The sequence below is a fragment of the Triturus cristatus genome, chromosome 6, assembly GCF_964204655.1.
Source record: "Triturus cristatus chromosome 6, aTriCri1.1, whole genome shotgun sequence".
NCBI lineage: Eukaryota > Metazoa > Chordata > Amphibia > Caudata > Salamandridae > Triturus > Triturus cristatus.
Genome location: NC_140589.1, coordinates 167,749,354 through 167,776,112, shown reverse-complemented (window position 1 = coordinate 167,776,112; position 26,759 = coordinate 167,749,354). Strand labels below are relative to the sequence as shown.

Here is a 26,759-nt window from a genome sequence, read left to right as displayed (position 1 = left end):
ATCCAACGTTGGCCAGGCCACCATTCTCTGCATCCACCTGACTCAAGCTTGCAGGACATGGTTCTGCCACCTGTCTACACTTACCTGGGTGCCCCCCAGGACACTCCACATGATCCCTGACCTCTGCGCATGACTGTTGCTGTACTCAATATGTCTGTTGGCACGGTTATGCGGCCACCCCCTCAGCTGGTTGGGCCCATCACGGGTGTGTATGGTGCTCCATGTCTGTCTTGCCTAATACATTGTGACCCATGTGTGTCCTGTGCCAGACTCAGGCCCCAGGGTATGGATGGTTGAAGTCATATGAGAACTAAGGCATGGTTAGACTTTACAAGACACATGTAAGGTAATAATGCAAAATGTAGGCATCATCTCTTTATCGTGTAAGTTTTTATTTGTGTTGGGGTACGTGTTGGGGGGGGGGTATGACAAGAGGGGCTTTCCGGGTGTGTGGAATCCAAAGTTCACTGGGGGAGTTGGTGTCCTTGCCATTGGAAATCATCAGAGTCCATGCCACAGTCTTTGTCAACATTGGTCAGACAGTGACCAGCAAGTCCATGTGGCAGAGAATGTCATTTGCTGATGTGCTGCTGTTGGTCCAGTGGGCCAGGTGCCAGGCCAGGTGTCCTGGGAGATGGTGCTGTTGCGCCGACCCTCACGGTCTTTCCCGTGGACGACCCGCCCTCCTGCGGGAACCCTCAGAAGCAGGCCGTGACGATGTTTGGGATTCTCCGCCGGATGTATCCTCCTCCTCCTGATCCCTCCCTGTGGGTGGTGATGTTCTTCGCCTGGTGGCACAGGGAGGGTTGCCCATGTTGTCGGCTATCCGACGGAGTGAACGGTTAATTCCCGTGAGCACCGTCACAAGCTCAGCCTGTCTGTCCTCCATCTGCCCTTGGTGTCGCAGTTGACAGGCATGTTGCTCCGCATGTTGCTGGGCCTGCTGGGTCTTGATCTCCTCGAGGGTCCCCTTCATCTCGTTGAGGGTGGACACAACCTGGCTCATGCCCGTGGTGTCCTGCCGGTATGTGTCCAGGATGTTTCTTACATGGGAATATACCGGTTCCGCAGCCAACTGGTCAGGCTCGCGCCTCCGCCGTCCTCCACTCCCACCACCCCTGCCCACTTGCACCTGGCCTGCCCTTGTGGGCACATCGGGTCTCCGGGACCCCTGAGGGGTGGCATTTGCGTTGTCGCCTGCCTCCTCCTGGGTGCCCGGTACACCGTGTTCCTCCTGGTCAGCCTGGCTGCGTTGTGGTGGTGGGGCAGGGATCCTGGGTGTCTCCTAGGATGCGGCAGGAGTGGGGGTGGTGGTTGGCCCAGTTGTACCTGACGCAGGTGCTGCAGGTGGTTGGACACCAGAGGGGCCAGGTTGGTCGGGGTCGTCCACGGAGTGGTGAGAGTCGTCGCTGCCGGTGGGATCGTCATCCCGCAGAGCCGGGTCCTGTGAGTCTTCCCCCCCAGTGTTGGGGGCTGATCCACGACGTTGACCTGTGTGTGTGAGAGACAATGTTATTTTTGTTCCATGCAACATCCATGTCTCATTAGTTTCAAAGTTGGCACATTTCCTCTGGGTATTTGGATATGTCTTGCATTCCACTCACAGTGCACTTGTGCATGGGTATGTCCCTTGGCCACAGCTTTTGAGACTTTACCTATGTGTGACACAGTCTTACTTGCTGCGTCAATTGTGACTGCAGTCAGCAGGGGAGTGAGCAGGTGTGGCGAGCCATGCATTGGCGCCTTCCATGTTGCTCTGTACGTGGGCACATGGAGTTGTTCCACACACTTATATAATGCAGGTAGCTGTCGTTGTGCTCGTGCACAGGTTGAGACATGGCCCAGTGTTTTGCCATGGAGAAGAGAGGGGGATTCAGGCACTGGCCACCCTTGTCTACATGCACGAAGTCCACCTGCTGACGAGCAGACATTCCCACACCACCCAAGGCTGAATTGGTCTCCCTGTGTATCTCTTTCTCACTCCCTCTCTGTCCCCCTCTCCCTCCCTCCCTGTGTCAGCCTCCTCCCTCTGTCCGTCTCCCTGTGTCTCCCTCCCTCTCTCTCCCCCTCTCCCTCCCTCTGTGTGTCACCCTCTGTCACCTCAGCCCAGCTTCCTAGGCACACACTTTTTGCAGATCTTTGAATGGCCCTTGTCTTGTTCATGTGAGTTTGTTTCTGATCTCCAGGCACCCATTGGGTGTAGTGTCTGTGTCTGCGCTGCTGCTGTGGTGGTGTGTGCTTCCACTCTTTCACAGTGTTGGCTGTTCATTGGCTGCTGTCATGTGCAAAAATGTGCCTTCACCCCCATGTCTTCATGCAAGGCATCCGCCATTTGCAGGCAAGTCTTTCCTGTGTGGGGACACACTGTTTGTCTGGCTGTGACCTAGGCCATATGGGCAGAGGGCATTGTTGTCTGCTTCTGAGTTGCACTATGTGATTTTTGAGGCCCACACTCCCGCCATCCGGGTTACCGTGTCTTGTGTTGGTGTTTTCTGTGGCCTGTGACTTGGCATTGTCCAGCTGGGTGCATGGGGCATGGTGGCGCTAGTGGCATGTGCGTGTTTATGGAGTGTGGTTGAGTCATGCGATAGCTTGGGGTGGTTGCGTGCATGATTGTGAGTTTGGTTGTGGATGACGTTCCCCACATGTGAGGTGAGTTGTTTGTGTAATCACCAGGCTCTCGGAGTCCTTCTACTCCGTCCACTGCCACCACCGGCAGTATGGCCATCACCTTCTCCTCCCAGGGATGGTATTGTACGCGTCTGCGTGGCGGCCCTCCTCCAGTGATGTTGGCCTGGTTGTGGTCGTCGGTCATTTTGCGGCAGACCGTCCTCCGCAGATCGTATCACCTGGCTTGGCATTCATGCCTGGTCCTTCTGGTGGACGCAACAGCATTCACAGCATCGACAATCGTCTGCCACATGGCTGTTTTTTCGGAAATGCTGGTCTGTCTGACCAATGTTCCAAAGAGGTGTGGCTCGACTCTGAGGATTTCGTCGACAAGGACCTCCAACTCTTGGCTAGTGAACTTTGGATTCTTGTTAGTGGGCATGGTGAGGGGTGTGGGTGTGGATGGTTGTGGGGGTGTGGGTGTGGATGGTTGTGGGGGGTGTGGGTGTGGATGGTTGTGGGTGTGTGGGTGTGGTTGTGCAGGTGTGTGTGTGAATGTGATGAGGGGGTGTTTGTGAAGGTGGTTGTGTGAAGGTGTGCAGGTGTAAGGTGTAGTGGAGGTTGTAGTATGGTGCAGTTGTTTCTCTGTGTGGTCTGGCAGCAGTGGGTCTGTTGCAAAGGATCATGGTTTGTGTGTGTTGGGCCTTTTTATTGGTCCATTGGTGGGTGTGGCTGTGTTTGAACTTTGGGTGGGTGTGTTATAAGGAGTGGTTGTGTTTTGGGCCTCTGTTTGGGAGTTTGGCAGTTGCAGGTCAGTGAATGTATTGTATTTGTGCTTGTTGGACATGTTTTGTGGCTTCGTGCGATTCGAATGGAGTCTTCTTGTGTTGTTTTGCTTTGTCCTGGTTGTGTACGTGTGTTTTTAGCGTCTGTACGGTGTGTACATTGGCCATTTTGTTGTACAGTGCTGTCCTTGTCTCTGGCTTGGTACGACTCGTACATGCGCGATGTTGGGTGAGGGTGCTGGTGTTGGGGCCTGGGGTGCGCTCCGTACTTAGACTGTTGGGGTGGGGGTATGCTCCATACATACGCAGGTGAGGGTACGGTCCGTACATACACTTTTGGGGTGGGGTACGCTCCATACATACGCGGGTGTGGGTACGGGCCGTACATACACGGTTGGGGTGGGGTACGCTCCATACATACTCGGCCATACATACTCGGGTGTGGGTACGGGCCGTACATACACTGTTGGGGGGGTACGCTCCATACATACGCGGGTGGGGGTACGGGCCATACGTACGGGGGTATACATACACGGGTGGGGGTTCGACTCATACGTACACGGGTGTACATACACGGGTGGGGGTACGGGCCGTACGTACGGGGGTGTACATACACGGGTGGGGGTTCGACTCGTACGTACACGGGTGTACATACACGGGCGGGAGTTCGACTTGTATGTACACAGGTGTACATACACGGGTGGGGGTTCGACTCGTACATACACGGGTGTACATACACGGGTGGGGGTTCGACTCGTACGTACACGGGTGTACATACACGGGTGGGGGTTCGACTCGTACGTACACGGGTGTGCATACACGGGTGGGGGTTCGACTCGTACGTACACGGGTGTGCATACACGGGTGGGGATTCGACTCGTACGTACACGGGTGTACATACTCGGGTGGGGTTCGACTTGTACATACGAGGGCTGGGGGGGTGGTTGGGCGCGTACATACGGGGGATGGGGGGGGTTTTGAGCGCGTATGCGGGAACATGTCTCCATGGTTGCTATAGGAGTTCGGTGCGGACGGTGTTTTTTCCATCCGGTTGTAACATCAGACGCACGGGATGGATTGTACTTGCGCGGTCGGACTTCACTTTTCACATTTGTACGGTAAATCGTCCGGGGACGTGTCGGACACATTTTCCGACCCGAGGACGTGTGGGGAATTATTCCCAATGCGATTCGTATGGACTTTTTCCCATGCGAATCGTAGTTGGCAGTTTGTACGGCACTTGTACGATTCGTACGGTAAAAAGACCGGATACGAGTCGTACGGGGAATTTTTTTCCAGGATCGTAATCGGCACCATAATGTTAGAAATGGGATCTCTGGTTGGCTAAGGCTTGCGCCAAAGCCAGGCAGAGACCAGCACTCTAAGTCAGGGCAGGGGAGTTACACGCCAAAGATAACCCGTGCTCACCCCCTTGGTAGCTTGGCACGAGCAGTCAGGCTTATCCCGGAGGCAATGTGTAAAGCGTTTGCACGCACACAGCAACAACACCCTAGGTCCACCACGAAAGAAACTCCACACAACGTTATATATAAAAAATAGCCTTTGTATTATAATAAACACATTAGATGATAATCACATAATTTAAACTGTGCCACCTGGCACTGGGCAGAATTTTACAGGTGACTATTTACACAAGACAGGGCCACATGGACCACTGTCAGAATTAGCACAAATCACCAATTGTAAATGTAGAACATATACCAACTGTAACACAAATTATAACTGTAGAGCACAACCAGTAACTACTGGCGCAATAATGACCTCAGCATTATCACAATAGAATCAGGTATAAAACCTATCCTGTATACATCACAGGGGCATAAACATATTATGCAATCTCTCACAAGTCTAACGCATTAGACCCTACCTCCTAAGTATAATTACACTAGGGGCGTACATCACACAGGGAAGTATAATCTCCCTAACATAAACCTAAACAGGTAAAACAACCCCCTATGCAGAAATCATATCTAGAGGTATAAAACACAGGGTGCGCAAAACATACTACACATGGTACATTTCCTAACACCCAAAGCATTAGTATATCAATCACAATAGCACCTAAATCACATTAGGGTCCAGGTTGCGCCAGAACCTATACGTAGCAGCTGCCCACTACTTGCTGGGCAGCTGTGCAGGAAAAGATGGGGGCGAAGGAGTGCGTCTCACTCCTAACTTAAAACACATGTCCCCCAAAGAAAGAATACCCTAAACGATGCAGCTGCCCACTACTTGCTGGGCAGCTGGGAATATTCAAATGAGGCATGTGCTCTCAATGGCCCTTAAAACAAATTTGCGCCCTTCGTTGGAGCCATGTAGGCTCTGAAAATCACTATGCCCACGTTGGAGCCACGCACGGCTCTAGAAGTAAAACACCACAAGCGTTGGAGCCATCTGGCTCTGAAAATCAACATGTCCTATCGTTGCAGCTGACCCCTGCAAAGTGGGGCAGCTGGAAAGAAATGCCCAACAGGGGCGGCACGGGACCTCGGGACCCCCCCACCGGGGGGGGGGCCTTTAAAACAAGTATCGCCACGTTGGAGCGGCCCGCTGCACAAACGGGGCCGCTGTGACCGGGTGCCTCTGCCAGGCACCATCCACTGCGAGCCCCACTCACCTGGCCTCTTCGTTGGTGTCGGCAGCAGTCCTCTCTCGGCGGTGGCAGCGGGCGGGGCTCTCTTGCTCCTGAGAGCCCCGCGGGTGATCCGCTGCACCGCTCCTCACCCGGGCCATGCTTCACCCGGTCCCCCGTCCCGGTACCGGGACTTTGGATATGGAGCCCATAAGGGTCCGGGCAGATTCCTCTTCCGGGGCTCCCCCCAGCTCATGGGAGCACCGCAACTCTCGCGCCGCTTCCGTTCCAGCAGCAGACCCCGCCCACGTCACAGGCAGACTTGCCTGACTTCCGCGGCGGCCGCGGCTGGGCAGCGGCGGCAATTTTGACTCAGGGCAAAATGAGGGGTAAGCTCCCTCCCAATTAAAAGTATAAAGCGGGGTGGGCACCCGCTTCGGCTGACATCACGGGGGAATTCCTACGATGGGGATTCCCTCTACACAGACGGCAGCGCATCGCTGCGGAGCTCCAGCGCTCCTCCGGTTCCAAATAAAGTGATATAGCGCTCCCAGGGCGCTAGAAGCATGAAGGAGCAATAAAGCGCTCACCAGGCGCTAGAAGTACAGCACGAAGTCCTTGATAGATCAAGGAAACAGCAAAAAGGTCCCAAAAGTCCATCAGGCATCTGGGGCTGGGCTGGGCCCATGGAGGCAAGCCTTCCCCTGGGCCCCAGCAGCAGCACGCCCATGGCAGATTCGAGTCCAAGAACAAGAACATTTTCATGGGGTCACAGCCCCTCTTTTATACACAAAATCCTTTGTCTCCAAAGGGGAAGGGGCAAACCAGATGCAACTGGTTCCTGAGCACTTTGTTTTGCTCAGCCCCTCTCCCTATTCACAGGACAGGCCAGGGACATCAGACACACCACATGGGGTGGAGCCAGCATTGTGGAGGGAAAGCCCAGCCCTATTCAGGTCCCAGGTGTACTCCTCCCTGCCATCAAAATGCAGATCTCTCCATTCACCACCGGGGCAGACCCATCCTGACCCCTGGAGCCAGGCACACCGGCCAATCACAAGCCAGACAGTCACTTCACATTTATTACACAGACATGCCAGCTTCTAGAAGTGGCACTTCTACACTAGACACAGTAACGCCGCACACATCATTGTGCAGCATTCAATCTCATGGGTTCGCACATACCAAACTCGACCCTGCACTCCTCTCACATCAGGACTTAACACGGTCACTCAGATCCCCCATGCATTCCTATGGGAGGGCAGGTCAGTCTCACTAAAACATACACAGAGCGCACGCACTTTCCACTGGGACACAGTGTAAAAGCGCCTAGAGGCCTAAAACCACTAATACAACCTAGGAAAAAGGCTAGGATAAATGCAAAAAGTTTTAGGGCTGAACTTGCCAGAAGGGCCAAGTCCAACACATACAAATACATTCTACAGAGTAAGGAAGTCCGGCTAGCTTTCTGTCGGACCTGAAAATCCCAATCTACAAATGAGCACTGTTCAAATTCCACACGCACACATACAAAACTTTTCACAACATTGGCCCCACGTACTTCACTAACTGCATGAACTTCCACAAACCTATCCAAGACCTCCTCTCAGTCAGAATCCTATTTGCACACATAATCAGATTCGGCAGTTGTGCCTTCTTCTACCTCGCTCCTAAGGCCTAGAGCGACCTGCCCATGCACTTCAGAGCCTCCCCCTCTGATCTTGAATTCCACTAGAAACTGAAGACTCTGTGACTATTCATCTAGTCGTAACTGTGGTCTGGCACATACAGCTCCTGCTTCAGCGCCAGGATATCCTCCAAGGTGACTTGCGCACTATACAAATAGGCATAAGTTACCAACTTACCAAATGTACCCTGATCTGTGCTAGAACAGAATGCAACCTCCAACAACTCCTGATAGCAGTGACTATTGTATACCTTCAACCACACTCACTCGTACCTTGAGGGTATGATAATTCGACACTTACACCTTGAAACATTGGTGATGTGAAATGACAATTAAAGTGACAGGTTGTACATAAATTGCACAACAGGTGCTTTTCAGGTGAGTCAATTCTCTTCAAACACTGTATGTATACATGCTATGGATGATAATGACAGACTTTTTGATACACAATAATTATCTCATTAGTAGCGAGCAATGCAGTGGGACACAAAGACACCTGGCACAAAAGTATGGAGACTTCACAAATGTCCTGGTGACATTTAGAGGAGAACTTTACAAACAAACACTGTTAGGAGCACAGGAGGGGAAGGGAGTAGAATACATTGTTTCTCTCTTGACTGCTATACAAATAAAGCAAGAACAGCTAAGCACAATATGAGTCTCTGATCTTGCCATATAATTTATGATTTTGGGTGTTGAGAGATGATAATCATGGGGTTTAGCCTGAGAACACTTCAGTTTAGAAAGACGGGATGCATTGTTCATGTTATGAGGAACTGTACTCTTGTCTGGCTTGTGAATGCACAGAAATTAAAATTAAAGTTAAATATTAATACTATGTACGAGATGAGTAAAGATAATTGAAGCCCTAAGGAAACCCGCTTATATCCATGTAAGTAGTTTTCAGGTTTTTGCCATCTCAATGACCTTGGAGTCACATTACTTTACATTCTCAAAGTAGGTATTAATTATGTGTAGATTTGCTATATCTCAATTCTGTCAAATTCAGACTATCTACAGGGGAACTTGCACTTTGACTTGACCATTTGTATAATAATTTATTTCATGCTGGTGCTCTAATGATATTTGGCTCTTATGTTCAGCTTTATTGTTAATTTAATGGAAAGAGGCATAGCCATACAGGTGCGCAGATGTTCTCATAATGAATAGGAGTTAGAGTTCAGCATCTCATGTCCCTGTGTACTGATTTAAACTCAGAGTTTGTCTGAAACGTTTTTAACTAAGCTTGTTTACTTTTCTTGGCCACAATGGATAAAGCTGTCAATATGGGTTGGGTCGCCAATGTGTAGTGCATGCAGTTTTACAAGGCCATAGGAAAGAGCTACTTTAAAAAAGTTGTGTGTCAGCAACTACACACACTTCAGAAATGTCAATTCCACGAATACCGCTGAACTATACATCCAAAGCCCACCCTGGCAGCACTGATACAGCAAGGTTTTGTCGTATCGAGGTTTAGAGTGTCCAGATCAGGATAATTGTTTGTAGGAAGGTTTCACTTACCTTCTCAGCCTGCAGCACGTCCTCTGTGTTCTCCGGCCCGGGCTCCAGACTCCTCGAGCACGAGGTCACACGGTTCCTTATTTAATCAAGACACTGCTCTCATGCTGCATGAAAGAAGAATCTAGATTGCTGGAGAGGGCTGCCTCAACGCTCTGAAGAGCACTGAAGGCCTGTTTTTGTTGGATTTTAGGCCTCTCTGCACTTTACTCCTGCTAACTAGTGACAACGTGCTTGCACTCTCCTTTCTAAACATGGTAAAATTGGCCTACATGATTGGTGCATTCATTTTACTTATATGTCCCTAGGATATGGTACTAGAGGCACACAGGACCTGTAAATGTTATGCTACTAGTGGGCTGCAGAACTCATGGTGACACCAACTAAAGGTGCTTGTGATAAAAGGCTCAGGCATTCTACTGCAGCCTATAGTGCAAGTTTAAACTGCCATATTGACCTGGCAAAAAAAAACGTATCCCAGGCCTAAGCCTTCCTTTTTGAGCATGTAAGTCACCCCTAAGGCAGGCCCTAAAGGTGCAAAGGGCATTGTATTTTAAAAAGTATGACATGTGTACATAGGTTTTACATGTCCTGGCAGTGTTTAGCCACTAAAGTTGTTTTTCACTTTTGTAAGGCTATCTTTCCCATATACCAACACTTGGTTACCTTATTACACTTAATAAGTGATAACTTCAGTTTGGGAACAGATTGAAATATATATCTTCCTCTAATTTGAATAGTAATTTAAAATCCTTTTTAATTGAAAGGTTGGATTTTAGGTTACTATTCCGAAAATTCCACTTTTAGAAAGTTGGCATTTTTCTACCTAAACCAAATGTGCATTTCTGCCAGCGTTCAGTGTTCATATGACTGTGAAAGGCTCTCCTGTGGTTGCATTCCTTCCAGACATGGGGGAATAAGGAGCTACGGGGGAGCAGTGTCCTGCCATAATCGCACTGCAAAAGACCCTGCCTACAGCACAAAAAAAGGAACCTGACAGCAGGTCTGCCCTTGCTTTTTTCCCCCTAGACAGATTGGAGATGAACCCAGGGGAAAGGGAAGAACTGTTCAGAACTAGTTTGGGAGTTGGTCAGGGATTCCCCTTGGCACAAACCCTGGCACAAGGTATAATTGTGGTATCTCCAGCACCTCCCACTAGAACACTCCTGGACCTCTGAAAGATTGAGTGCAAGGACTGCCCTACTATCAAAAGAAAGAAAACTGGACCTATTTTACTTGACCTCAGAATCTCCAGAAGTGATTCCTAGGGTTAGTGGTTTACTTCCTGCTCAGGCTACATGCCACAAAAAGCATCCAGAGGCCTTCCCTAAAACAGCTACGCTGACCAGCTTCAACAGGACTGGCCTGGACTTGCCTGAGCCCTGCTGCTGGCTTCTGCTGGAGTGTGTCCTGATCCCCAAGAATTGTACCCCAAGTCCTGGACCCTTGGAAGGCATCAGAGTGTACTTCTCCTGCCCATAAACCAAGTTAGAGGTGCAAATCCAGAAGTTTGGAACTCTTCGCAAGCGGGCTCCTCGCTTCAGAAATGGTCACCTCTACCGCCAATGCAAAAAGTCTGATAGTGAACTGCTCTTCCCACGAATAGCAACTGCTCACATCTCCTGCCAAAGCAATGCTCCAGCGTCAACTGTTCCTTGTGTCGGCAACAACCTCCTCATTGTCCTCACCAATGTGAAGCTCCTATTGCGGCTCCTTGCATGGACTTGGCCTTTGAGAAGGTAAAACCTCCTGTGTCCATCTCAAGTTCCTTTGCAGCTGGCCTGAACTTGTGACTTTGACCGAGTCCAGTGTGACCACATACCCGCGAGTGGCACAGATTTAGGAAAACAGACATTGCTTCAAAATAATTACTCTTCCTTTATTTCAGGAGACGTGTATGTTTAAAATACACAATGAATTTCTGCGCAAGCATACAATTTTTTTGGTAATCTTTGCCCAAACAGTAGAAGAATGACTTTAAAACACTTTGCATTAATTCATGCTTTTGCAAATCTTCTTTCTGCACCATTCTTCCTGCATGTATCATACTGAAGGAAGCTTCGCATAATAGACAATGAAAATATTCACTTCTGCCAACAGGCTACAGCAGTGGTTCCCAAACTTTTGATTCCTGAGGACCCCCATTGAGTCACCACTGGAAGCCGGGGACCCCCAAGCAATTTGTAGGATTGACATTTCAAACATTAAAACAGTAATTCGAAAAAAATAAACACGTGTGCACACAAAACAAGTACTCGAATTACTAGGGATTTTAGGGGCATATTTACAAGTCCCTATCGCCATGGGAACGTCATTTTTTGCGATGTTCCTGTGGCAATAAGGGTTTCGCCTTATTTACAAGGCAGCGTTAAGCCACTTATTGTGGCTTAACGCTGCCTTGTAAATAAGGCCCCCTTTCACGCAATGCTTAGCGTGAAAAAGGTGGGCAGTGGGAGTCGCAGTGGGCGTTTCACTCCAACACCCATTGATTTTGACGCTGCCCTCTATTTACAAGGTCAGCTTAAATAGGAGACAGCACCAAAATTAAGACCATGAAAAACCTGGTCTGAACTTGGCGAAATGAGCAGAAATGCCTTATTTCGCCTCATTTTTGCTTTTTTCCAATGGAAAAAACAAAACACCTTTGATAGTTTATGGTCAGGAAGGTGGTCCTTCCTGCACATAAACAATCTTTATTAAAAATGACATTTTGTAATTTTCATGTGTGCTGCATTAGGCAGCCCACATAGAAGTGACAAAACGGCATTACAAAATTGTTCATGTGCAGGAAGTGGGAACATAGCAGCATCAGGATAATGATAGACTGGGAATAAACATATGTTGCTAACTTTTACCATGCAGTTTGCAAGCAGTTCTTTGATGACAGCTTATAGGACATTGCTAGATTACGATTGTCCCTTATGAATTGCACAGTGACAAAAGAATCTCTGTGACAAAAATCAGTAACCCACTGACCTATGCACAAAAAATACTGTTTTTTAAAATGCATTGTACACGTTCTTTGCAGTAGGCATATTAACCCTCTGTGTCACATTAGATAAGTCAAAGCTGCCACTGGACAAAACTCTCATCTCTCTCCAGCAGGTACATTAATCACTGGCATTTGCTTGACACTTTCATAGTTGCTGGAAAACTGCTAATTTTACAAGGAACTTTGCAGTGCTTTTAAAACTGCTGCCTGCGGACCCCCTGGGAATGAGCCACCGACCCCTGGGGGTCCTCGGACCCCAGTTTGGGAAACACTGGGCTACAGCCTTTGCCCTTGAAAAGTTACATCTTATTAGCTGAGGAAAAATACAGAGGCCAGCCATGACCAGCAGTTTCAAATTACAGGGAAAGAAACTCATGACAATGTATTTGTCATGCAAGTTTTAAAGACCTACACTTAGCAACATAAAAATAATATCAAGTACATTCCTAATTTGTTAATTAGCTTTCCCATAATTGTAATTTGCATTATCACCATCACATTTGTCCTTTAAACTTTCCAGTATAAGATCTTTTAGTATTCTACTTTACTATTCGAGTTTCATCTTTCTCTTCTCTAAATTTAGAAGAAGATAATCTACTATTTCCAATCATCAACGACTCCTCTGCTTCTCCTCGTGTGTAATCTACTAGTGCAAATCCAAACAAGAGCCTCTCTGACTGGATCCCTCCCTTTGTAAGATTCCTAATCACCAGGAGGGTGGTTTAGGGCCTGGCCTTATTTATATGGTCTGCTCACAAAATGTCCGTCAAGATATCCAGCTGTTTGCAAGAGTTTCTCATTAAATGTGGAACCACTGGAGGACTCACTCAGCCCCCATGTCCACACAGTGGCTTGGCATGGCCACTAATTCTTTTGGTGGGACACCCCCGCGCCGCACGGCCACCAGCTGCTGCGTGTGCCCCATTGCCTTGCCCACTGCCTCGCTGCCTGCCTCGCTGCCGCTGACCACGCCCCCTCCTCCGAGCGGCGTGGTCTGTGCTCGCCTGCCGGCTGCCTGAACTTTTGTTTCATTGTAATTTTGTGCCCGTGTTAGCGTTTTCCTTCCTGTTTGCCCGCCTACCTCGCCGCCCTCCGCTCTCCCTCCCCGCTTCCCGCCACCGCCGATTACCCCGCCCCTTTTTCTCTTCTGTACCCTCCCCGCTCCCGCCTCCCAGCTGCTCCGCCCACCCGCGCACTTCACCTTATATGGCGACCGTGCGAACGCGCAGCGGTCACGCGCAGCGGGTGCGCCGATTGTGCGCCGAAGGCGCGCCAAAGGTAAGCCCGTCTACGCCCGTCCGCGCCTGGCCCGCGCCCAGTGCCAGGACCCCTGGCCCTCGAGGACCCCGACCGACCCGCCTGACGTACACCGCCGCCACCCTCATCGCACTCAACACCGGCCGAGTCCCAGGATGCTGCAGAGCCACCCCACGACGCGTCCACGGACCCTTCAGCTGCAACACCTGCAAGTTCTCCTGCATCCGGACCTGCCCGACACCAGCACCTGCCATGCCTCGCACCAGCAGCAACCACCTCAAGTGCATCCTGCTCAACACCCGCTCCGTCCACAGACACACCATCGAACTCTGGAACCTCCTCGACACCACAGCCCCTGACGTTGCCTTCATCACGGAGACCTGGATGAACGCCTCCTCAGCGCCCGACATCGCCATCGCCATCCCAGAAGGATACAAGATCACCCGGAAGGACCGCAACGCCAACCAGGTGGGAGGAGGCATCGCCATCATCCACAAGAACACCATCCGCATCACGACCAGCACCGACAACACCCCACCCTCCGCCGAACACCTGCACTTCCAGATCCACACCGACCCGAAGACCACCCTCAGAGGCACCCTGATCTACCGACCTCCGGGACCACGCACTCAATTCAGCGAGGACATCGCCGACTTCGTCAACCCGCACGCCCTCCCCTCCGCTGACTACATCCTCCTGGGGGACTTCAACTTCCACCTGGAGAACAACAACGACTGCAACACCAGCACCCTGCTCGACAACCTCGCCAACCTTGGACTCAAGCAGCTGGTGTCCACCCCCACCCACCTCGCCGGACACACACTCGACGCCATCTTCTCATCCAGCAAAGACATCGCCTTCAGCCACGCCACAGAACTCCACTGGACAGATCACAGATGCATCCACTTCACCTTCAGAAGAACGATGACCCACCACCACCAGCAACAGGTTGCCCGAAGAAGCTGGAACAAGATCACAGCCGACCAGCTCGCCGCCTCCCTGAGCCAGCACCCTCCGGCCAGCTCAGCGAACCCCAGCCAGGCCGCCGACAACCTCACGAAGTGCATCAGCAACTGCGCGGACGAACTCGCCCCACTGAGGACCCCGCCCAGCAGACCCGGCAGCAAGAGAGCCCCATGGTTCACCGACGAACTCAAGAGCTCCAAGAAGAACTGCCGAGCCCTCGAGAAAGCCTGGAGAAGGGAACCCACGCCGGACAACAGGACCACCCTCAAGCTCGCCACCCGGAAACACCACCAACTGATCCGCATCGCCAAGAAAACGGCTTTCAAAAACCGACTGGACAACAACGCACACAACTGCAAGGAACTCTTCAACATCGTGAAAGAGCTCTCCAACCCCAACGCCGGAAACAACGACATCACCCCTTCGCAAGACCTCTGCAACTCCCTCGCCTCCTACTTCCACAACAAGATCGCGGACATACACTACAGCTTCAGCACTCAACCGACGCACGCCACGACCGCAGCATCGCCACCCACCACCACCCTCCGCGCCTGGACCCCGATCAACACCGAAGAAACCGTCCACACGATGAACTCCATCCACTCCGGATCTCCGACCGACCCCTGCCCTCACCACGTCTTCAACAAAGCCGACGCAGTCATCGCACCCCACCTGCGGGACATCATCAACACCTCATTCGACACCGCCACCTTCCCCGAGAGCTGGAAGCACGCCGAACTCAGCGCTCTACTGAAGAAACCTACAGCAGACCCCACCGAACTCAAGAATTACCGCCCCATCTCTCTACTCCCGTTTCCAGCCAAAGTCATCGAGAAGACCGTCAACAAACAGCTGGCCACCTTCCTCGAGACGAATGGATCCCTCGACCCATCGCAGTCCGGATTCCGTGCCAACCACAGCACCGAGACCGCCCTCATCGCCGCCACTGACGACATCCGAACCCTGATGGACAACGGGGAAACAGCGGCCCTCATCCTCCTAGACCTCTCCGCGGCTTTCGACGCGGTCTGCCACCGCACCCTAGTGCAGCGCCTCAGCAACGTCGGAATCCAGGAGAAGGCGCTGGAATGGATCGTCTCCTTTCTCGACGGAAGAACACAAAGAGTCCGCCTACCAGCGTACAAGTCAGAGGCCACCAAAGTCATCTGCGGCGTCCCTCAAGGATCCTCACTGAGCCCGACTCTCTTCAACGTCTACATGAGCCCCCTCGCGGCCATCGCACGCCAACACAACTTCAACATAATCTCCTACACCGACGACACCCAGCTGATCCTCTCCCTGACCAACGACCCCGCCGCCGCCAGAGCCAACCTGCATGAAGGGATGAGAGAGGTAGCCGAGTGGATGACGACGAGCCGCCTGAAGCTGAACACAGATAAGACGGAGGTCCTCATCCTGGGCTCCTCGCCCTCCGCCTGGGACGACTCCTGGTGGCCCCCCGCCCTGGGCACCGCACCCAAACCGACGGACCACGCACGCAACCTGGGTTTCATCTTGGACTCCTCCCTCTCCATGACCAGGCAAGTCAACGCCGTCTCCTCGTCGTGCTTCAACATCCTGCGCATGCTTCGGAAGATCTTCTGGTGGATCCCCACAGAGACCAGGAAGACCGTCACCCAGGCCCTCGTCACCAGCCGACTGGACTACGGCAACGCACTCTACGCCGGAACCACCGCCAAGATCCAGAAGAGACTCCAGCGCATCCAGAACGCCTCAGCCAGACTCATCCTCGACATCCCACGACACAGCCACATCTCCGGACACCTAAGAGACCTGCACTGGCTCCCGGTCAACAAGAGAATCACCTTCCGCCTCCTTACCCACGCACACAAAGCTCTCCACGACCAAGGCCCGAGCTACCTCAACAACCGAATCAACTTCTACGCCCCCAAACGCCACCTCCGATCCGCCAGCCACGCCCTCGCCGCCGTCCCACGCATCCGCAGAGCCACTACAGGAGGAAGGTCCTTCTCCTACCTGGCCGCCAAGACCTGGAACTCCCTCCCGGCCGACCTGCGCCTGACCCAAGACCACCTCTCCTTCAGGAAGAAGCTCAAGACCTGGCTGTTCGAGCAGTAGCGGCACCCCCCCAAACCCCCAAGCGCCTCGAGACCCTACGGGTAGGTAGTGCGCTCTATAAATGTCTCTGATTGATTGATTGATTGATTGATTGATTGATTGGGACAACTGTACTTTCCTACAAATGTGTCTTTGTTACCTGATTGGTAAGGTAGACATTGCGGGCAGCCTGCATTTTGTGAAGGCACATGACAAATTTTGAGCAATTGTGCAGACCCTGAAAGAAAAATAGATTTCATCTTCCTGCATGCAGATACCAAATCAAGTTAGTAACACAGCCATCTTACTGGACCAAGTGTCAAGCTTCCATGAGGAGGGCAAAGGCTGGTACTAGGATTTTGCAGCCCCTGATAATGCCAAATGTTTCCTCTTTTTCCCTTGGATGTGAGCCGTATTTGCTATGTTTGGTATACTCTTGTGCCCTCTGGCTGCTGGTGTCAATTCCAGTTGCCTAGAATTGCACACTAATTACTCATGCAAACCTCTTGCAGGCGCACACTAACAACAGGACTGGCACACCCTTCACAATGTAACAGACATATTAAAGACTGCACTCCCACCCCTAACAAATTTTCATCCACACTAAAGAGTGCTCTGACTCACAATAATGACTAGTAGACCCTTACTACAACACACTCACACGCAGTGCACCTTTTGCCATCACCAAATGAATAGACCCTCACACCACTCACAGTCTAGTAGTCTCACAGTACTGATAACACTCTCACTTTTTCACAGACAGTTAGTCACACACTTTACGGTACAGATGCCGCTTGCAGAGTAAATGTCTCAGCAGAAATATCACCCACATCTCACAGTTGAACAGCATTCTCACACCTCCCATAAAATAGCAGTCCCACACTTCCATCAGTACTCTCAAACCCCGCAGAGTAGCAGCCATACTACACACAGCCCTCTTACACCCCCTCACAGAGATGAAGTCAGATCCAGCTGTTAGCACTCCCATGCCCCTAGCACACTAGCAGTTTCCCACCTCAAACAGCACTTTCACACCCCTCATAGACTAGCAGTCATACACTACCAATGGCGCTCTCATGCCACACCCAGAAATCTCTCAGATGTACCCAGTCCAGTAAACAATACCATATGCAGTCTTTATTGCAATACAGTGCAACTCCCTCACACTTACATGCTTGTTTATCCAATCTGGGATAAAGACTGTTGAGTTTACCCAAACTTCAACTCCCTCCTTATAAATTCACCAGGGCAGCATCCTAAATTTGTCTTGAGTAGATGCTACACTGTTAGTACGCTGCTTCTTGATGAGCTCAGGTTTCGGGTCATAGGAGCCCATTTACTGTGCCTCATTCATTAGTATGCAAAGAAATACGTCCCCATGATAGATCAATAGATTGATCCTAATCCCTCCAGTGATGTCACTGACACAAAGGGTCTCAGTATGATCAGAAATAGCATCATCAAACTATAACCTGGTCTCACTATAGCGATACACTCCAGGGGTTCCACTAGCACTAGGTATGGGTGCTTTGGTGTGTAAGTGAACAAAATTGATTAGGTTATGTAGACCGCTGGTGAAAGTCTGAGGGGGTCTCATCTCCTTGAAAGGAATCCCCACTTGTTTTTCTGCAGGTTGAAAAAACTTTGATACGAAATGTGACCTGGCAACAATAAGCTTTTGTGTGTGCTTGTGTGGTTGGGCAGATGCCATTACAGACTTCCATGAAGAGGCAGTATGATGATGTTGTGGTTATGTCCATTTTCTACAGGGACTGAGGTCGCCTGCACAGGGGACACTGAATTGTCAAAATGATCAATGTCATGAATCAGAAAAAGCTGGTCTTGCAGGACACCGCTGTATGACTCTACCATGTAAGCTACCATGGATGGGACTATATACGAGCAGATCAGAGCCAAGTGGTGGTGCCTCATGCTGTAGCAGAGAAAACTAACTTTTAGAGATTTGTGGCAGCCAATGAATGGTAAGTGGGAGTTGTTAAACCTACCTTACACAATGCCTGTGCTGTGGATCAGATCACAGCAGGGCCTCCAGTGCATTTAAAGTCATTGCATTAGAGTACGTTGGACTCTGGGTCTCTGCCTACATATACAATGACAGGGGTTGGTAGTATCATAAGCAGAAGATCATAATGTAGTGATGAACATCACAGTATTTCCCACTTACCCATCATAAATAACGCTGCACTGGTAGCTTGTTACAAGAAATTAAAGTATTAGTTGTGAGGCTCACCTCAAATAACAATCAAAATGCTTGTCGGGGTGAACAACAAAAGTCAATAGATTAACCTACGCTTAACCACTGATAGCATGGTACAAAGCATTCAGGCTCAGCTTAGAGGCATTGTATAAAGTATTGATGCAATACTCAAATGGTAATAAAGTGAAAACATAACACAACGGGTTGTCCCAATGAAGCCCTCTAAATTCATACTTAGAAACGTTTCTGGAAGACTGATATCCTTCAATGGGACAAACCAGAACGTTGAGGCCGACCAGCGATTTTAGGTAGATGGCTGAGGCATCAATGGCGATCTGGGTCTCCATCGGTTCTTCAGGTAAAAAGTGGGACAAAAGGTTCCAAGCCCCACTTCTGCAATTGTGGAGACACGCGGAGTAGACTCTAACACCAGCCAAGGTTCTAGGAACTGAGGAAACCACTTGGAGGCTCAGACTTACCCCAACAGTGCCCACTAGTAGGGTCCAGGGCAGTTCCAGTTGAAACTGGTCAGCTAAGAAGTAGCAGTAACAGAGGTTTCTGAACACTTGTCCCTGTAGCTTGAACAGGTCAATCAACTGATCCTTGGAGCCACATCTAGGGTCCTGGGTTCAATGCAAGCAGGTCAAGTCTTCCTTCAGGTTTCAGAGAGAGGGGAAGTCATTCTTCTGGTCTTCACATGTCGAGGAGTGTTATTTGGAGGGTGCTACTGCTGCCACATTCATGCCTGCTTCCAGCCTTTGGGTGGGCAAAGCTACTGACCAGTCCCTTCCTAATTAGGTAAATGTTTCAGAGGGTGACCTTACCTGTAGTGTCTAGCTAGGCACGCTCTAGTGTTCCACCAGTGATGTAATACACACTTCACACTCACCCACCACAGGCGTCACCAGTCAGGTGACCCTACCAATAAAAGGGGCCGGGCGCTCATGCCCTGGGCAGTTGTTACACCACCCTGCAGAGTGTCTGTGTCCGTCCTTTATTACTATGTGGGCCTGAGGCCCAACTGTACACCTACCCACATGTGCAGCGTTTCCGTTGTGTTTTAATGTAAACTATGCCACAGTACCCCTCTATCCCTAACTCCAACAAGGCAGAACCTTTCTGTTCCTAGCTCCGTGTTTACCATAGGTGTAGATATGATAACTGGTAAACCCTTTTTTGTGGTCTCTCCAAACCAGTTCTGTCCCCCCTACTGTGTTTGGGACCACGTTTTCTATAGAGAGTTAAAGGAGGGAGACCTAGGTGTGAACTACATCTGCCAGTGACTGTGTAGGCATCCACAGGAAGCTCAGGAAGAAGAATGGAACACTACTACTCCATCCATCCTACTAAAGGAAGAAAAACGGCCGAAATTCGGTAAATATCCCGTTACCGACCGGTATTTAGCTATTTGAGATGTAGGAGGCATAATTTCAGGATTCGGTAAATTACCGAATCGGTAAAATACCGATTCGGTAAATACCGATTCCTGAAATCATATGTAGGGAGCACTCTAAAGAGTGAAAATTAGTATTAAGAATTTGTTATTTACCACCAAATACAGGTTGGTGATAAATAACGAATACCTTGCAAAAAGTAATATTTTGCAGATTTAAGAGTGCCATGTGGCAGACATACATGCCCTTAGGGCATGTATGTGCGCCACATGTGCACACATGCAAGATTCAGGGGTGCAACAGCATGTCAATGTGACACCCTGCCACCCTTGAATATGCTCCCCCCATTACCGAATCGGTATTTACCGAATCGGTAATGGTGAATGGCTTCCCATTGATTCCTATGGGCCTCCAGGCCCATAGGAATCAATGGGAAGGTATGCCTCATTACCGAATCAGTAAATACCGATTCATAATTACCGAATTTTTCTGATTCGGTAAAATTTACCGAATTGTTACCTACATCACATTTACCGATTCATAAATACCGAATCGGTAAAATTCGGTATTTATCGGTAAATGTGATGCTACCTACATATGGTCCCAAGTGTTTTCATATGGGAGAGCCAGACATTGTCCCAGTGAATAACTGCTTTTGAGGTTTTTCACTGCCAGGACATGCAAAATATTAAATATACTTGCCCTACTTATTAAATACCATGCCCCCTACCCTATGAGTATACAGGGTCTACATTAGGAGTGACTTCTAAGTGTTAAGAAGGAAGGAGTAGGCTTGGAAAAAAGATTTGTTTTGCCAGGTAACAATGGCAATTTAAAACTGCACACACATGCTGCAGGGGCAGGCCCGGGATATGTTTATGGGGCTACATAAGTGGTTGGCACAATCAGTGCTGCAGGCCCACTTGTAGCATTTAATTGACAGGCCCTGATTACAGTTGGTACCATATATTAGGGTATACAACATTTACAACACAACTTTTACAACGCACTACACTTACAACACATTTTTTACAACGCAACATCCACTACAACGCATTCCATTACATCGCAGGACACTACAACGCATTTTTAAAAACTACCTTTACAACGCATTCCATTACATCGCATACTACCTTTACAACGCATACCATTACAACGCATAATATTACATTAAAACCCCTACACTATCCAACACTTACCCTACTGTTGCACCCCCTGGAGTTAGAATAGTATTTTTTACCCCTATACTATCCAACACTTGCCCTACTGTTGCACCCCCTGGAGTTAGAATAGTCATTTTTACCCCTATACTATCCAACACTTACCCTACTGTTGCACCCCCTGGAGTAAGAATAGTAATTTTTACCCCTATACTATCCAACACTTACCCTACTGTTGCACCCCCTGGAGTAAGAATAGTAATTGTTACCCCTATATTATCCAACCATTACTCTACTGTTGCACCCCCTGGAGTAATATTAGTAATTTTTACCCCTATACTATCCAATACTTACCTTAAATGCAATGTAATATTATGCGTTGTAATGGTATGCGTTGTAAAGGTAGTATGCGATGTAATGGAATGCGTTGTAAAAGTAGTTTTTACAAATGCGTTGTAGTGTCCTGCGATGTAATGGAATGTGTTGTAGTGGATGTTGCGTTGTAAAAAATGCGTTGTAAGTGCATGCATTGTAAAAGTGTGCGTTGTAACGACATACATCCATATATTAGGGATTTACAAGGAAATTAAAGGTGCCAGTCTGGAGTATGCCCATTTAAAATGTTTACAGACGAATACACTTCTACTTTACCACTGGTTAGTCAGAGTAAATTGTGCACATTCCTATGTCCAGCAAAAATGGTGTCAGCAAAAGAAGGCTAAATTCCAGGGGTATGCTATGCAAAAGATGGACATTTTCAACACTTGGGGCTCAATAACGAGTCAATCAGTCCACGGGCCACCAGACCTGCGGGGCGCGGCAGTGTCAGTCTTCCGACCGCCCTATTACTATAAGGGTGCTCCGAACACCTTTGCCCCACCACAGCCGCCAGGGAACTGATGTTTCCTGACCGTGTTGCGGTGGTCCTGAGGCTGCAATTTGCTTGGCAGGACTGTTGCAGTCCCACCAAGTGTATTTCGAGTTTTCTCTTCGCCACGGTTTTCATGGCGGTTCATCCACAATGAAAACCATGGCAGACAGGAAACAAAAGTGCCCTTACAGGGCCCCCTCGAGGTAGTGGGGTTCATGCAGCGAGCCACAACACGTGCCCCTATGTGCATGCATCCCGGATTCTTTGAGGCATGGACTCTACAGTCCATGCCGTGCAGGAACTGCTTTTGGAGTTCCCATTGCAGTGTCCATTTTCTGAGGCACCATCGTGGGAGCATAAAAAAAGCCCGCCAGACGCTAGAAACACTCGTAATATGTCAGACGGCCTGACCACTGGTTTGGTAGTGTGGCGACAGCACGAACCCGGTGCCGTACCGCTAAACTCATAATCAGGCCCTTTGTGTTGCTAAATCATTTTATTGAGTTAATTTTCAATCAACATGTTTGTATTGTTTCACACTCAGTTGCCTGTGTTCCTTTTAAGTTCAAAAATGTAACTTTATTGGTAAAAAATAAAGGTGTCGATACATAATTCATATTGTTAAGGTCAAATCAGTACAATAAAATGTATTACAATGGAGAAGAACAAATGAATTGGATTGGTAAGTACAAACACGAAAAACAAAACAATGTAAGTGGAGTAGCATAAAAAACCATGAAATAACAAATAAGCTAGAAACGTATAAGGGAATCAAGGGGGTTTAAGAACTTCTTGCTGGGATGATTTCAGATGAGAATGATGTCTGGCACACACATCTAAGTACATTGTAACAGGAGACCACAGATCCAGATGTTTCAGTGCCAAATGTAAAGGATAAACAAAAGAGGTGTTTAATCTGTGATTATGGCAACCAGCGTACCACTATGCTTTGTAGGACATTTTTGAGAAATCTTTCTAATTAACAGTAATTTGCTGAAAAGCAACCACAAGCAATAAATCAATAATTTTAACATTGAGTGTAACTTTCTCCCAACAAGATGAGAGACTACCTAGGAAAACATGGGTAATGGAAAAAGAAAAGTTGGTTCCAAAAATTAAATTAACTTGGGACCATACCTGTTCCCAAAAATGATATACAGTTGGGCATAAAAATAACATATGTAATAAATCTGCATTTGGAGAAGAACATGTCCAACAAGTATCTGGTACATTCGTAAATCTTTTGCTTAGGACATTCGGTGTGAATAAAAGTCTGTTATAAATGAAAAATAACGTTTCTACTATGTTAGCTGCTCTAGAGGATTTACGTATCTTAATCCATAAATTGTTCCATAAAGACACTGGCCAAGATAATGCTAAATCTCTTTCCCATGCCTCTTCTATTTTAGATTTTTGTCTAGCGTTACCTATGTTCTGTAAATAACTGTAACTGGCGGAGGCTTTAAGGATGGTTTTTAGCAAAATGTGAAGGTGTGAGGAAGGTCCGGAAGTGATGGAAGCAGTTGGAGTGGCAGATATCTGAGTATAGGTATCCATCACTACTTTCTTAAGTAAATTATATTTATGTACAAATGTGGGCGGCAGATTAAATAATTGACTGAATGAAGAAAAGGGTAAGAAGTCTGAATTAGAAAATAGCTGATGTATCCATATTAAACCTCTTTGTCGTCGGGTTTTCCAATAAAATGGTTTACTATTGATAGTCAGGACTTTGTTATGCCAAATGGTTGAATTGAAAAAGGAATCACCAGTAATAGGTGTGGAAGAAAGTGTAGGCTCCAGGAGTTTAGAGGTCAGCTTAATTATGGGAGTGGATACAATCTGTGGTTTGCGTGAGAAAGAGAGGTATTCAGAAAAAGAGAAAGGGGATAAGAAAAGACGCTCAACTGTAGTCCATAAAGGGCAGTCATCTGTGGGACTAAGTAACCAAAGAGAAGCTTGGCGTAAAAGAAAAGCTTTGTGATAAGCCTTGAAGTCAGGAAATTTGACCCCTCCTTCTGTTTTAGGACGTGTCAGTTTGAGTAGTGACATTCGGGACTTCTTTTTATTCCATAAGAAGGAAGAGAGGGTTGAATTAACTTTCTTAAAGAATTTAATGGGGAAAGACACTAGGCTGTTAGAGATAACATATAATATTATAGGCGACAACATCAGTTTTACAGTGTCTAGGCGACCCCACCAGGATAAGTAAAGAGTAGTAGTTAAATCCGAAATCTTTTGTATGCATTTATTCATACATAAAGCTACTATAGCAGATATTGAAGAAGTGACATGTAGACCTAAGTATTTAATGTGATTAGGACTACAAGTAAAATTAGAAGTAATAAAATCTGATTTAAAAGTGAACATGTTTAAAGGTAAGACTTCACACTTATCTTCGTTCAATTTGTTTCCAGAAATAAGAGAGTAAGCTTGTACTTCCGCCAAAAAGGCAGGAATTGAGTCACTTGGTTTTGATATAAAAAGCAAAATGTCATCAGCGTAAGCCGCAAATTTAATATGGAAATTGGGAATTTGAAAGCCATGGTTCTGACGTAGTTTAGAAACAAAAGGTTCCAATGCCAAGTTAAAAAGGAAAGGGGAAAGAGGGCAACCTTGACGCACTCCCATCTGTAAATCAAAAAATGTGGAAATCAACCCATTTGCGCAAACAGCCGCCCGGGGGTTAGAGTAGAGGAGAGAGATCAGGGATATAAATTTAGGGCAGAAGCTAAACCAATTAAGGGTATGGAACAAATAGGTCCACTCAACTCTATCAAACGCCTTTTCGGCATCTAATGCTGTCGCCGCTAGGGAGTAGTTTAGACGAGAGGACTTAGATAAAACATTAAAAAGGAGTCGTGTATTATCAGCAATGAATCTACCTTTGACGAATCCAGATTGTTCTTTTCCTAACAGATCAGGTAAGAAGGAATCTAATCGAATGGCCAACGCTTTAGCAAAGATTTATAGTCGATATTGACCAAGGATATAGGCCTATAGTTCTTACAATGTTTAGAATCCTTGCCAGGCTTAGGTATGAGACAGATATGTGCTTCTGAGAAAGAGCCTGAGGAACTGCCCAGCGTGTTGAAAGAAATAAGTATGGAATGTAACTTGGGCAATAAAAGTTTAGAGAAATGTTGGTAAAATTCTACAGTGAAACCATCCGGTCCCGGGGCTTTGTCTTTTTTAAGATGTTGCAGAGCTGTTAATAATTCTTGACATGTTAAATCTAACTCTAGGGACAAAAAATCAGGTATACTATGTGGAGATTTCTGGATGGTGGAACAAAAATGGGAAAGAGAGATATTAGAAGGTTATGTTTCAGAAGTGTATAGTGATTTATAAAAAAGGGAAAACTCATTCAAAATCTCAGCATCTTTGAATTTTAAAACTGATTGAGTATCATAAATAGATTCAATATTTAACTTATTGTGTTTAACTTTTAAATAGTTGGCCAGTATTTTCCCAGCTTTATTTTTCCCCCCATAAAATTTTGCACTGGATTTTAACCAGTATAATGGGGCATCTTCCGTTGACCTTTTATTAAATTGTAGTTTGGCATTTATGAAGGCTGTGAGACAATCTTTCGAGGTTGAGGTGTAATAAGTATGTTCCAAACGCTTAATGTCCTGAAGGAGATCTTTAGTGAGCTTACAGGAAGTTTTCCGTTTTGAGGTGACAAAGCCTATTATGAAAGCCCTTGCTGAGGCCTTGACAGCATCCCATACCATGACATGAAGCTTAGAAGGGGTTTGATTTAATTCAAAGAACTCATTAGAGAAGGTAATAAAGGAGTTAGTAAATTTCGGATCTACGAGGAGGGCATTATTAAAACGCCATCTTCTAGGACCAGCGACCGGAGGAAGGATGACAAGGCCAGTTGAAACTGGGGCGTGATCTGACAATAAAATAGGGCCAATCTCAGCACTTGTTAGAGTTTGCGAGATATTGCGTGAGACAAATATATAGTCAATTCTTGACTGAGAGTGGTGAGAAGGGGAATAAAAAGTATACTCTCTGGTAGTCGGATTGCAAAGACGCCAGGCGTCCAGAAGTTTATGTTGAGAGATAGCATGCACAAAGGACTTGTGAAGTTTGTTAGGAACAAAGGAGACTTTGGAGTTTCTGTCCAGAAACGGATCAAAAATTTGATTACAATCGCCAGCTAAAATAAAATTATCTTCTATACAATGTGTAATTTGTTTAGCCAGCCTGCGCCAAAAAGAGGGTACACCACCTGTGGGGGCATTTAAAAGAGAAAAAGGAATCCCCTTCAAGGATAATTTGACGTTCACCCATCTACCATCCGTATCTGACTCTTGAGATATAAATGAAAACGAAAGGGACTTATAACATAGTATCATTACTCCATTTTGTCTCCCATCCCCTGGGGAAAAGAACATTTCCCCTACCCATCCCCTCTTTAACTTTATTGACTCTGGCGCCCAGAGATGAGTTTCCTGCAAAAAAACAATATCAGCATCCAATTTAGCCAAATGAGTCAAAACTCTCTGCCGCTTGATGGGAAAGTGTAAACCCTTAACGTTCCATGTAATCAACTTTAATAACGTAGGTAATGATAAAGAAAATGAACCAAAGTTGTCAAATATAAATCCAATTCAT

General features: G+C 47.8%; 1 long non-coding RNA gene across 1 annotated transcript in view; it reads left to right on the top strand.

Moving 5' to 3' along the window:
• The window catches only part of LOC146816583 (uncharacterized), a 100,921-nt gene that overhangs the window by 69,614 nt on the left and 4,548 nt on the right, over positions 1-26,759 (top strand). The window contains exon 2 of the long non-coding RNA XR_014962464.1: positions 18,257-18,469. This is a non-coding gene — a long non-coding RNA (uncharacterized LOC146816583). The remainder of the gene's footprint in view (positions 1-18,256; positions 18,470-26,759) is intronic.